At 38.8% G+C, this 12,404-nt stretch overlaps 1 protein-coding gene across 1 annotated transcript in view; it reads right to left on the reverse strand.

The window, feature by feature from the left end:
* ATG7 (autophagy related 7) overlaps nucleotides 1–12,404 on the reverse strand; it is a 104,685-nt gene that overhangs the window by 51,745 nt on the left and 40,536 nt on the right. The gene's annotated exons all lie outside the window — the stretch shown is intronic.

Here is a 12,404-nt window from a genome sequence, read left to right on the forward strand (position 1 = left end):
CTCCATTCAGCATAAAATGGATAAGCCAAAGTATGAGAACCAGAATTACAGCCAATCAAGGCAGAAGAATTATTCAACCATAACAAATAGGAACCAATTGTGTAACAAACATTCAAATTTAATTAAAAATGTGATCTATTTCTGCTTGGTTTTATTGAAGATAATGACAAGCAATTGTTGAATGGGCTCACAAATCATTTTACCATGGTGTGATTTAATTGTGATATGTTGAAGAAGCCTGATTCATACACAACATTCAACTATAAATCATGTATTGCAAGTACATATTACTCTACACATGTAGGAGAGGGAGAGGCAGAGTCTGGAGGTGCAGTCAAGAGAGGAATTAGTCTAGAGTCACTATGTTCCCACAAGCAGTTCAAATCTAGCCCCTCTTGAATTCCATTAACTCTTGTCTACTGTAATGCCAATTTAGTACTGAATGTTTTACTAGATTCTTTTGTATAAGTTTGATAAATCAGCTTAACTGGAACTTAATGCATGGTCCTGGTTCTTTGCACCTGACAATGTTCAAAGGGAAACAAACTACAATATGGCTTCATGGACGATTGTAACTTACCAGAGCATGCCACTGCATCCTACCAACAGGTAAAAGTTTATAATTATATGTCTGCAAGTTGGCCTTGGAAGCCACTTAGGAGTTATGGCTACCCTTGGCAGCCATGGGTCTATCCAAGATCATCTCAGGTCCGACCCAGGACAATGGCCACACACCAAATATGATCTTCTTGTTAGGGCAATGGGAACATGCCCTGATGGAGGAATGTTTCCATTTCCCCCTAGTCATGGGGGAAGATCACACCCTTCTGTCATGGTCATGGTCAGATCACACTCTTCTGTCCTTCAGATTCTCTTATGCTGTTCCCCTCTGCAGGGAGGCTAGACCCATTTGTGCGGTCTGTCCCTGGCAACTGATGGCCCCGAGTAGGACTCAGAGGAAATTGGGGCTATCCCAGGGGCCTTGCTGCATGGTCCTGCCGAATTCTTGGTGATGTCCTGAAACCAGAGGGTGGCTGAGGATTTGAACAGGATTATGCCTGTGCTGTCTCTCTTGACCCATTGCTCCTCATCCTCCCAGTGATTCACAGAGGAGTTTTTGGGTTCTGAAAAGGGTTAAAAGACATCTACAGCACACTGCAGGAAAATGCAGTGATGGTCATGGAGTCATGACTCCAACCTGACATGACTCAGAGCTGCTATCCAGGCTTATCTTGTGGCAGTAAGAGTGGCAAAACGTTACTATTTCATCTTTATTGCATCCGCAGAATGTTGCCCAGCAATCCTGTTCTGGATCACTTAAGCCTTCTTGGGTCAGGAGGGTTTGGATGTTCATGTTCAGAGGAATTTGCTCAATACCTGATGAATCACTTGGATTTGTTCCCAATTAGAACGTGGTGCAAATTCATCTGACATGCCTGGAATGGATATTGTCTAGTTATCTGGGATCAATTCAATCAGGTTGGACCTCATGAAGTGTATAGGACCCTCAATGCTGTCAGTGCAACTACTTGATTCCTGTCCCTCCTGGTTGGTGAAAGCCTCCAAGATGGTGACCGCCAGGATGGTTAAAGCAGTGATTAATTCCTCACTGTAGGAGATGTTCCCGGGGCTTTTTAAGGAGGCCTTTGTTTCCCTTCTACTTAAAAAAAGCATCTTGGATCACACCTGCCTGGACAATTTTTATCCAGTCTCTCATATTCCCTTCCTAGGGAATGTGGTAGAAAAAGTGGTTGCCTGGCAGGGGGTCCTGGATGAAATGAATTACCTGTATTGCTTTCATCTAGGATTCAGCTGTTATGGGATGGAAACAGCATTGGTCACGATTGTTGATGATCTTTGGCGAGAGTAAGATAGGGGTAGTGCAATAATTCTTGCTCTTCTTGACTTCTCAGTGGCCTTCAATACCATCAACCATGGCACCCATTTGGGCCAGCTACAGTGGATTGGAGGCACACTTTTGCACTGGTTTGGCTCCTTTTTCCAAGGTTGGTCCTAATCAGTGTTACTAGGATGTGAGAGATCCAGCCCATAGCCAGTCCTCTGTGGTATGCTGCAGGGCTCAGTACTCTCTCCACTGGAGAGCCTTTGTGGAACTTCATGTTGTGTGCCAGGTGTGTCCCTTCCTGGATCAGGAGTCCCTGCACTCAATCACTTAAGTCATTTCATGCTGGAATTAATACAATGCGTTCTACATGGGGCTACCCTTGAAGAGAATTTTATAAAATAAAATTAAAAAAAAATTTGGCAGCTACAATTGTTGCAGAATGCAGCGGCTGGAGCAGTTCTTGAGACACACACCCCAGACTGGCCCATGTTACACCGCTGTTCTGCAAGCTGTATTGGCTGCCAGTTTGCTTCCAGGTGCAATTCAAGATGCTGATTATTAGCTTTAAACCCCTGTATAGCATGGGTATAGGCTATCTGAGGAACCATCTCACCCAATGGGATTGGCACGCCCCACCCTTACTGACAGAGTGCATTCTACGGACCCTGTCAGCCAAGGAATTCTGGCACGTGGGGTCCAGGAGAAGAGACTTCTCTGCCATGGTTCCTGTCCTTTGGAACATCATAACTCCTGAGGTGAGGTCTGCACCAACCCTCCTGACCTTCATAAGGGCCTGAAGACTTCTGCCAGCAGGCCTGGGGCCCCAGGTCTGGGGTATTGTGAGGTATCACTCTGGAGATGGCTAGTAGATTGAGAGAAGATCTCATCTCCACTCATGGTCTTCTTGGTCCTTGCTCCTACATGATTTTTTTTCATGATAATTTTTTGGTATAACTATGATTACTGTTATTACTATTTTATCATTTAATGTTTCTGGTTTTAATGTTTGTAAATCATTCAGAGTCACCTATGGATGAGATTGGCAGCACAAAGAACCAACCAACCAACAAAAAATAATTTTGTATTAATCTAAAAAAGTGTTATCTTACAGCAATGGCTAGTTTACTTGTGAATTCTTCTCTATGTCTTTGACAGTATACTTGGGAAGGCTGGTAAATTGCGGCAGGTTCAAAAGCTACAATTTTCAAAATCACAATACAAAGTAGCTGCACCGTTCAATACCTCATTTGAAGAACACATTCATATGAGACCTCAGGCCATACATATGGATTAGCAAACACATCAGCGCATGCTGAAGATTTCTGAGGAATTCTCAAAAATGGCCAATCATTCCAGAAAACTGCAAATGCTCCAAGTCCTCTCTATAAGGATTCTCCAGAATGAGGCAGTCAAACTTTTCTTCTGATTATTACTGATTACTCCTGCAGCAGTAGTAAATTAACTGGGATGGCTTTTTGGCATGTGTATCAGACCCAAATGCCGGGTTCTAGGCCAGGATTGGGTAATTCACATTCCCCAAGATATCTGAGTCCAGGCTGTTGAAGTATGGCATCAAAATATAACTATCAGAGTCATAATTCTTATTATTTCCTTCTAACACGATACTTACTCAGAATAACAGCAACCACCCACCTCATGCCCAAAGGAAAATGAGACATAAAAATACATTTGCCTCCATTAATATATTCCTCCAACATTAAAAGTCATTATTCGGAGGGGAAAAAACCCTTTTCAGTTGAGTATAGTAACAATTAAAGCCTCTGCTATACCTAAAACACTTATTTGGCACTGAATCGTCTCTGAATCTTCCAATGCCCCCCGCCCCACCCCCCAAAAAAACAGGTCTAAAATTTTAGCTTTACCCCAATGGTGATATCACCACTGGCCATGCTCTACGAGTCAGAAGTACTTTTTAAAATAATACTCCCTAGCCATAAAGTGGTTATTCATCAATGGTCTAAAGCAGGGGTGTCAAGCTCAATTTCATTGAGGGCCACATCAGGGGTTGTGTTTTGGAGGGCCGGGGGGGGGGAGTGGTGGGGTGTGGCTGGGGATGGGTGTGGCCATGGTGGGTGTGAACAGACACTAAACAAATGGTTTTAAGTCAGGGACTCCCATTGACTCACAGAGCTGTTTGGAGAAATTTTCAGGTAAAGATGAAAGGAATGTTTACCTGGATTTTTTAACTAATCTTTTAAAAATTCCAAAGGGGATTTTGTATTTGGGATAGTAACTGCTACATTTCACTTTCAAATATTGTTCAACTATAAAACACTTTCAGATTCTTTTCCTTAAGAGAAGTAATAAAACCTCATGTGGGAGGGTGGTCAGGCATTACTGTAGTAAATTAATTTTTACTTTTTTTAAACCTCCTCATGGCTTCAGTTAGTCCTTCTAACTCAGCCTTTCTTGAGGGTTTTGAGTGCATTGGCTGCTTTCACAGCCAATGCACAACTCATTGGAGCAATGAAGAATAATGAATTTCTTTAGGGTATACAGTAAATGCCAAGGGTTGATGACACCATTCAAAAGGTAGATCTTACCATATAACTGCTCATTACATTGTGCGAGCCCCCCACCCCCTGTGGCCCCTTTTTGGCTGGCCGAGTGCTGCAGCAGACCATGGAGGCTGAAAACAGCCCATTTTGGGGTCCTTTGATATTTCCAGACCGGACCCGCGGGTCAGATCTAAGAAGCCTGTGGCCTGGATGCAGCCCGGGGGCCTTGACTTTGATACCACTGATCTAAAGGCATTATGAGCATAAGATACCACAGAAGGAGGTGGCAATGGTGGCAGATTGGGGCAACCTCTAAGCCTATTGACCCAAATTATACATCTACATTACATTTTTTTGTGTGAATACATGTGATTTTTAAATTCAAGAATTCATTTTATTATTGTAAACTCCTCTACACGCCATTACTTTCTACATGTTCAAATTTAGAAAATAACTATTCACATTTCCAATTTTAATCTTGAACTCCATTCACACATCAAATTGTTAAGATTTCATACTAGGCATAATTGGATAATTCTCTCTTAGCTCAGAATTCCCATGTAAACTCTAAAAGGTTAGATAATTAATTTTACTGCAAAGAATCATCTGTCAAGAATTTCTGTATCTAATAGCATACAAGACATCTTCCCACCCACCAATCCCACATGCTGCCTTTCAAGTCCCAAAAACCTTTTTTTTTCTTAGCCATCATGTTTGTAAAATGGCTTCCTCTTTCATGATAATCAGGGGCTCTCATCTCACCAATTCAACTCAAATTCAGTACTGAATAATACAATAATCTTATGAAGACATTTTACATTTTTATTGAAATAAAATGTTCCGCAAAGATTGATATTTAGCTACCTTTGCTACTGCTCACAGGGCATGCAACCAAATACTTCTGTAGAAACTATCCACAAAATAGCCTTGGTCAAACAGAATACATGGGATGCAGCCCCTTGAAGGACTGCAATGAGCCTATAGGACAAAGAAAGATAGAAAATTGAAGCAAAACCAGTCTTTTTGAAAGATGCTGAATTCTGCCACATGCCTGGGAGTGGAAGAAAACTCTGTATTTAGTGGTGCATTCTTGGCGGCCTTATCTTGACATTCAAGCCCAGAACATCTCTTTCTTCCAAGATTTAAAAATGTAAGTTTTTTGAAAGTGGAAGCAAGCTTTGAAATGGTGGCAGTAAATTATTGGCTTAGACTTCTATGAAAAAAAAATTCCAAGTTATGGAAATTCAATAAAGAACTGTGAAAATAAAACACTAAATGATAAGAATCAGTATTAAAATCCACAGACAATAATGTATGACATTAATCATACACACTAAATTACATTAACGGGTAATCCTCAGGTTATGGTGGCAATTGGGACCAGATTGCTATCACTAAAAAGTGTGATGTTATGTAACCACATGACTTATTGACAAGCCTGAGAGTCTTGGTTGCTGTTGTAAGCTCAAGACCTGTGGTTTGTTAAATGGGAAGTAATGGGAATCCAAGGTGAGGAGCATGGAGATGCTACAGAGGAGTGGTGGTTGCGGTGGAAGAGGTCCTGGAGGTATAGTGCAGGCCATGTTTGAATCCAGGGAGAGCCAGTGCAGGCTGCATGTAAGTGGGGAGAGATCGGAGGATGGACAGCATGGTGGGTTATGAACATAGGAAGGCCAGGGGCCAGACAGCACAGCACGACCATAGCAAAGCCTAGAGATAGACTATGGAGCATGAGCATAAGAAGTCCAGGGTAGATGTAATCACATTACTAAAGGAACACCATGATAGCTGGAAATTTGAGGAACCTCTTATAAGTACCTCTCATTTAGCGCTATCACAACCTCAAACAGTAAGCAAGAATTACATGTAATGTGCCAAACTGATGGGAGAAATCCTTAGGGAGCAACAAGTTTTTGGTTCACAACAAGTAGAGATTTACTAAAAAGTCAATGAAAAAGGGACCCATACACTAACATACAAACAACATATCCCGCAATGTTTTGCGGTCAACAGAACTAACCCACTGGAGGATTTTCCCTTCCCCACTGCATAGCCCACAAGGCTGTTCAGAGACAATTTGCGACACCTGGGTGACATGTAGGGGAGATCAATTCAATAACTAGCTATCCATGCATGTGACATGCCACCTGTTAACTTTAGTGTTACCATCACATTTTGCGGAACAAATTCTACGGTTAACTGTGCTATCTAATATTTCCCTTTATTCGTTTTTAGACTTTTCTGATTATAAATGCTTGTATTATGACAAGATACCTGTTCTGTCCCCCTATCTCACATAGGCAGACACATGAGCAAAAGACGTCTACCAGTAATTTATTTTTACAAGTCGACCTGAATCCTTTGGCAGATAAAAGTTCTGGCAGCTACTTTCCGAATACCTGCCAAGTTTCTTATCACTTCTAGAAACAGGAGTCAGCATATCTGTAGTCCGTTGCTGGGGCAACCAAGAGTTCACAAGGCACAAAAGAGTAGTCAGAAGTCATTCACAAAGTCCAAGCCTTAATTCCGAAAGATATCCCATCCGAAGCTCACGATATGCAGTTTTTGTCCGTCACAGAGCCTGCCGAGCAACCCCACCCACTTTTATCCCCTGTGGGGCATGGCTCAGTGACTCAGCAATCTCTGGCCCTTCCACACCTCTTCCTTTGCTGCGCACGCCTCTCCCTCCGACGCTACCTGGGATCAATCCAAGATTGATCTCCATCACTCCCTATTAGTGGGTGCTCCGACATGCCTTCCTCCTGGCCTTCAGCTGGAACCTGAGGCGTTGCCAGAAAGGAGGGTCCTGGAGAGGGAGGCCTTGTCAGTTCCTCCCCATCACTTTCAGAGTCATCTTCCTCCATGAGGACAGGCTCGGGAGCCAGAGTCACAACAATATCTATATCCATTCTCTATATGATGTACAAACTAATCTATAGTAAGTATCTAAAATGATTTACAATTTTTCTTTTGAGGGAGTTTTTTCAGCTTCAGAATATTTTGTTTGCCTTTTTTTAAAGCTCTGAACTATGCCTTTTCAGATACTGGAATGAAACTGATTTTGCAAGATCTGGAAAATAAGCTGCATATTAACAAATACTTCTCAAATTTGGCAGTAATTTCACAAGAGGATTAGTGCCATCAGAGACTACACTAGTAAAATTAAAGTTTAGAAAGTTTCTCAATTACTTGGGAAATTTCCACGCACAATGCCAGAAACAATTTCACAGCAATCTAAAAATTATTTACAGCCATTCTGCATACATTGCATCAAGAGACACTGTTTTTTATGATTTTAGGCAAACCTTTTACCATAAGCTACCACTCAAGAGTAAGCTCATATTCAAATAAACATACCAAAATGATTAACAATTACAATAAGAGCACAGGTATCTCACCATTCAACAGAACTGAAAAAGAGAATAACTCTTATAGTTGACATCAGTCTGCAGCATTTAATATATTACAGTTGTTGTTCTTGGCTGATTCCTTTAATTGGAGCTATTTCATATTGTTTCATTGGTCTGTATTGCTATATCCTGCTTTAAGGTTATTTTTAATGAAAATCAGGCTATTCTTTTTATAAGTAAATTAACTATAATCATATACAAATGTGTTTATCCTTTAATAGTATTTCATAAGTAATGTCTTTTTCAAGTGGTTTCATCCTTAGTGACAACATGGACATGTACTTTTCATGGTAGTAATATGGAAGGGAGTCCTTCCAGAATGCTTTTTGACTAACCTGACTAGCCTGCAGCCTTGTTACCATCTGTCTAACATTTGGCTAGGTTTGAAGCTGCTTAGCTTTTCTAGCTAATCTAAGAACTGCTACCTAGCTGAGTTTCCTAAAATGTATAACTCTTTTCCTCCTTCTTGAATTTCAAGGCAGGACACACTCCATTTTTCTCCATAAATACTTATCCCACTCAGATCTATATAAATGATCAAGGCTTCTGTTGCTTATGCTACGAGCTCAGGGTTGCAAAACCAGCACAGGCAGACTGAATAATTGACAAGCTATGAATCCTTAATCTGAGTCACAATTGTTCCTTTAAAATATATATTAACTTGGAATGTATCTATTATGTGTCTGAAGTTAACTAATTGCAAATTTATCGTTTTATTTGCATGGGTTCAGTAGAAAGCCCTTTGAAGCTGAAATAAAGGAAATGTGGGCCCTTAGGGTTGAATCAGACCCACCTCTAAGTACTTCAGTTATGAGGTAACCGCACCTGTGAATGAACAGTGACTGGAAAAAATAGGTCTCCCTGCTGCTACCAGCCTTTCACTACAAAGCAGTTTCTCCTTTCCATAGCAGGAGGGGATTGAAGAGGAAATCTTCACCCTACCCTGAATCTGGCTAAACACCAAAGGGGAAACCAAACAACCAAACAAAAAATTGGTAGTTAGTAGCTTAGCCAAGCTGAGACACATGCTAAAAGGCAATTGGCTCATTCCAGTATTTGAACAAAAATCAACTTTATTAAAGGTACCTACCATGTTTTTCCAAAAATAAGACCCTAGTTTATATTTTTTTGAAGCCCGAAATAAGCGCTTGGCCTTATTTTCAGGGAGGTCTTATTATTTTGGGGCACATTGAGCAAGATGGGATTCCTTTTGCCATCTTACCTGATTTCCAGCTCTGTCTCCCTAACCTAACCAGAGGAAATGGCAGGGACTGGCTGCACATGGATTAAAATATTTTCAGGGATGGTTTATTTTAGCGCATGTACTCAAAAGCCCGATTGGGCTTATTATCAGGGGATGTCTTATTTTAAAGGAAACAGGGTAAATAGGATTCGTCATACAACACACAGGGTAAAATGATAAAATAAAATTTTAAAAAAAACCTTCACACAATTCTAACCAAAACCAAACCCCTCAATTTCTAAGGAGGTTACTCTTTCATCCCAGACTCCAGCCAATTCTTTCACAAATGCCATACTGATACTTTCCATCAAACCCTGACAGAACCTCCTTCTTTTCCCTTATTAGTTCTCAGGAGTCAGATGACTCCCTCTGGACACAGCAGGCAGGTCTCTGATTGCCAGTTGCGTCCTATTACAATAGCTTATAATAAACAAATGTAAATGCTTATTATACTAAGATAAAATAAACACAAAAAGTTATAAGGAAAGTGACAGAAATATCCAGTTGTACCAAATATGCAAGACCTATTTTTTTAAAAATATTTTTTTCAGGGGAAAAAAATCTATAGATTATAAAATATTTTTTGTTACTTTAACTTTCAATATTATATCTTAAATACTAATTGACCATGTTTCCTTTTTATATAGTATGAATAATTTTTACACTTATTGCATACTGTTGCTCAACATTATATTGAACTATTTATAAACATTTAGAAAATAAAATCATAAAACCATATAAATATGAAATATAATCTATATAATCGCCAGCTATTCCAATTTCAAAGACACAGATTTTAAAATAGACAATCTTCCTCCTCCAAGAAACTACCTCAAAGCATGCTTGAACTTTATCAGGTTCAAATAAGATGGCTAAGGGAAAACAATTTTGAGAAGATTGTTCCATAACTGAGATAATTATAGCCTTGAAACTTGCTATACTTTTAACACATCAAATTGCATCTTTATGTATATATTGTAATACCACAAAAGTTTGCGTTGAACACTATTTATTTCAAATAGTAAGGAGACCATGGATGTAAGGAAACATTTAAACAGATTCATCCGCCTGTGATACAACCCAAACCAGAAAAACGTAGAAAATAAGTGTTCCGAAACAGAATCAGTGGTTTTGTGGTTAAGGTGCGAGGCTAGTAACAGGGGGACTGCAAGTTCTAATCCCGCTTTAGGCATGAAAGCTAGCTTGTTTTTTTGGGTCAGTCACTCTCAGCCCAATTCACCTCATAGGGTTGCTATTCTGCGAAAAATAGGAGGAGGTAAGAGTATTACCAGTACCTATGTTTGGCATCTGGAGTTATTTACAGGTGGAATATAAATAAACAAAACAAAAACAGCAGACTTTCAAACTTTTTTTGCTGGTGCTGCTCATTAAAATAGCCTGTAATTGCATTTTTAATAGCCATTTTATAATACAGGTAGTCCAATCAATCTTTATTTATTGATTAGCCCTTGGGCCATATCAAAGTGCAGCGCTCCAGAAACAATTATTACCAAAGTTTGGTAGAAACAATTTAAAATGAAATTGGAATAGGAATAAAACACGATTTAAAATGAAATTAGAGTGAAATACGATCTAGAATGAAATCAGAATAGAATACAATAATTTGAAACACAAATTAAATATGATTAAAATTATATTACAATATCACCCCTGCATCTACCCAATCAGTCTTAAAACTACTATTGATCTTTCCTTCAATCTACCACATTCTGCTGCACCAACTTTGATACAGGTAGTCCTCAGCTTATGACAATAATGGATCCCAAAATTCATGTTGTTACGTGAGAAAATTGTTAAGTGAGTGTTGCCCCAATTTATGACTTTTCTTGCCACTTTTGTTGAGTAATTAACAGTTGTTAAATTACCAACATACTGTAGCTGTTAAGTGAATGTGGTTTCCCATTGACTTTGCTTGTCAAACGATCACAAAAGGGGATCACATGACTCCGGGATACTGCAACTGTCATAAATGTGAGTCAGTTGTCAAATATACACATGTAAATCACATGACCATGGGGATGCTACAACAGTTGTAAATGTGGAAAATGGTCATAAGTCACTTTTTTCTGTGCCGCTGTAACTTCAAATGGTCACTTAATGAACTGTTTATAAGTAAAGGACTACCTGTATAAAAAATACCTCTATACCCTAAATGCTACTGTCTTTTTGTGAACTATTGAACTGAAGAAAGGATCATATTGGGAAGTCCTTGACTGCCTTCAGTTAAGAAACAAAAGTCCATATTCAGAAAGAAACTTACAATAAAAGCCAATTAAGATTTAATGACAACTTCAGCTTTAATGGTTTAAGACAGTGTTTATCCTCTCCTTGCACTGTTCACTTTAAAGCTGTCACATAGTTTTCTGTTTCAAACCAGACAGAAGAGAAAATTAGAACATTACATCAACTCTGCAATGTAACTGATTAGCACTGTAACTGATTATTATAAAACTATAATTATATAAAAACTGATGGTTATAAAAGGATAAATGACAGAGGGAATACAGATGTATAACCACAATAGAATAACCTCTTATGTTCAGAACATCATTACAAACAAAAAGTCTCATCAACTTCACAGCTATTCTCAACTTCTCCGGTAAAAATCAATTTCTGCTCAAAAGATCTGCATATTCAGTCAATTTTTTTCCTTTCTCTTCTATACCCCCAAAGTAGGATTTCCTCTTTCTTGTAGTTATAATTCTTCTCTAAATTATTGAGTTACATCACAAAAAATATCCTATTATTGTCTTGCAGACATATGTAAGTTGTAAACAATGACTTTCTTGTTAAAGATTAATGATCTGAACACTAGCTTTCCAAAGCCTGAAAATTAAAACTTTTTCTCCAACTTTAATTAAAGAGAATTAAATTACATGTTCATAACAATGCGATGCTTTAAATATTCCCAAAAAGGTTTATCAAAGGAACTATACTTGTGGCTTTAAAAAGAAGAAAGGGAAAGAAGGGGATTTATTTTCTTCTCTCTATGCTTCAAAGTTTTTCTAAGAAAGCCTTCAGTGACAAATTGCTTCATAGTTATGTGGAAATGAAGGTACAGGAGAAAGCCAAAAGAATCAAACTCTCCACCCCAGGTTTTTAACCCTGGTAATTTATATCTCTGTATACTTGCCAATAATATAAATGACTATCTAATTCACACATCTGAAAGCTTTTAAAAACCTCAGAACATAAAAGATTTTTTTTAAAGAAAGAGCATTAGTAATTTAAGTTCTCAAAGGCAAAAATGTGTTACTCATTTACTCAACACAGGATTCTCAATTTAAGAGGTTTTCTAAACTACCAGCCTTCCATTTCCCAAGACTACAAGACACAATGGCATGAATGTATAATTCTACATTGTC

The sequence above is a fragment of the Pituophis catenifer genome, unplaced genomic scaffold, assembly GCF_029215685.1.
Source record: "Pituophis catenifer annectens isolate HBS135680 unplaced genomic scaffold, rPitCat1.0.hap2 SCAF_2, whole genome shotgun sequence".
NCBI lineage: Eukaryota > Metazoa > Chordata > Lepidosauria > Squamata > Colubridae > Pituophis > Pituophis catenifer.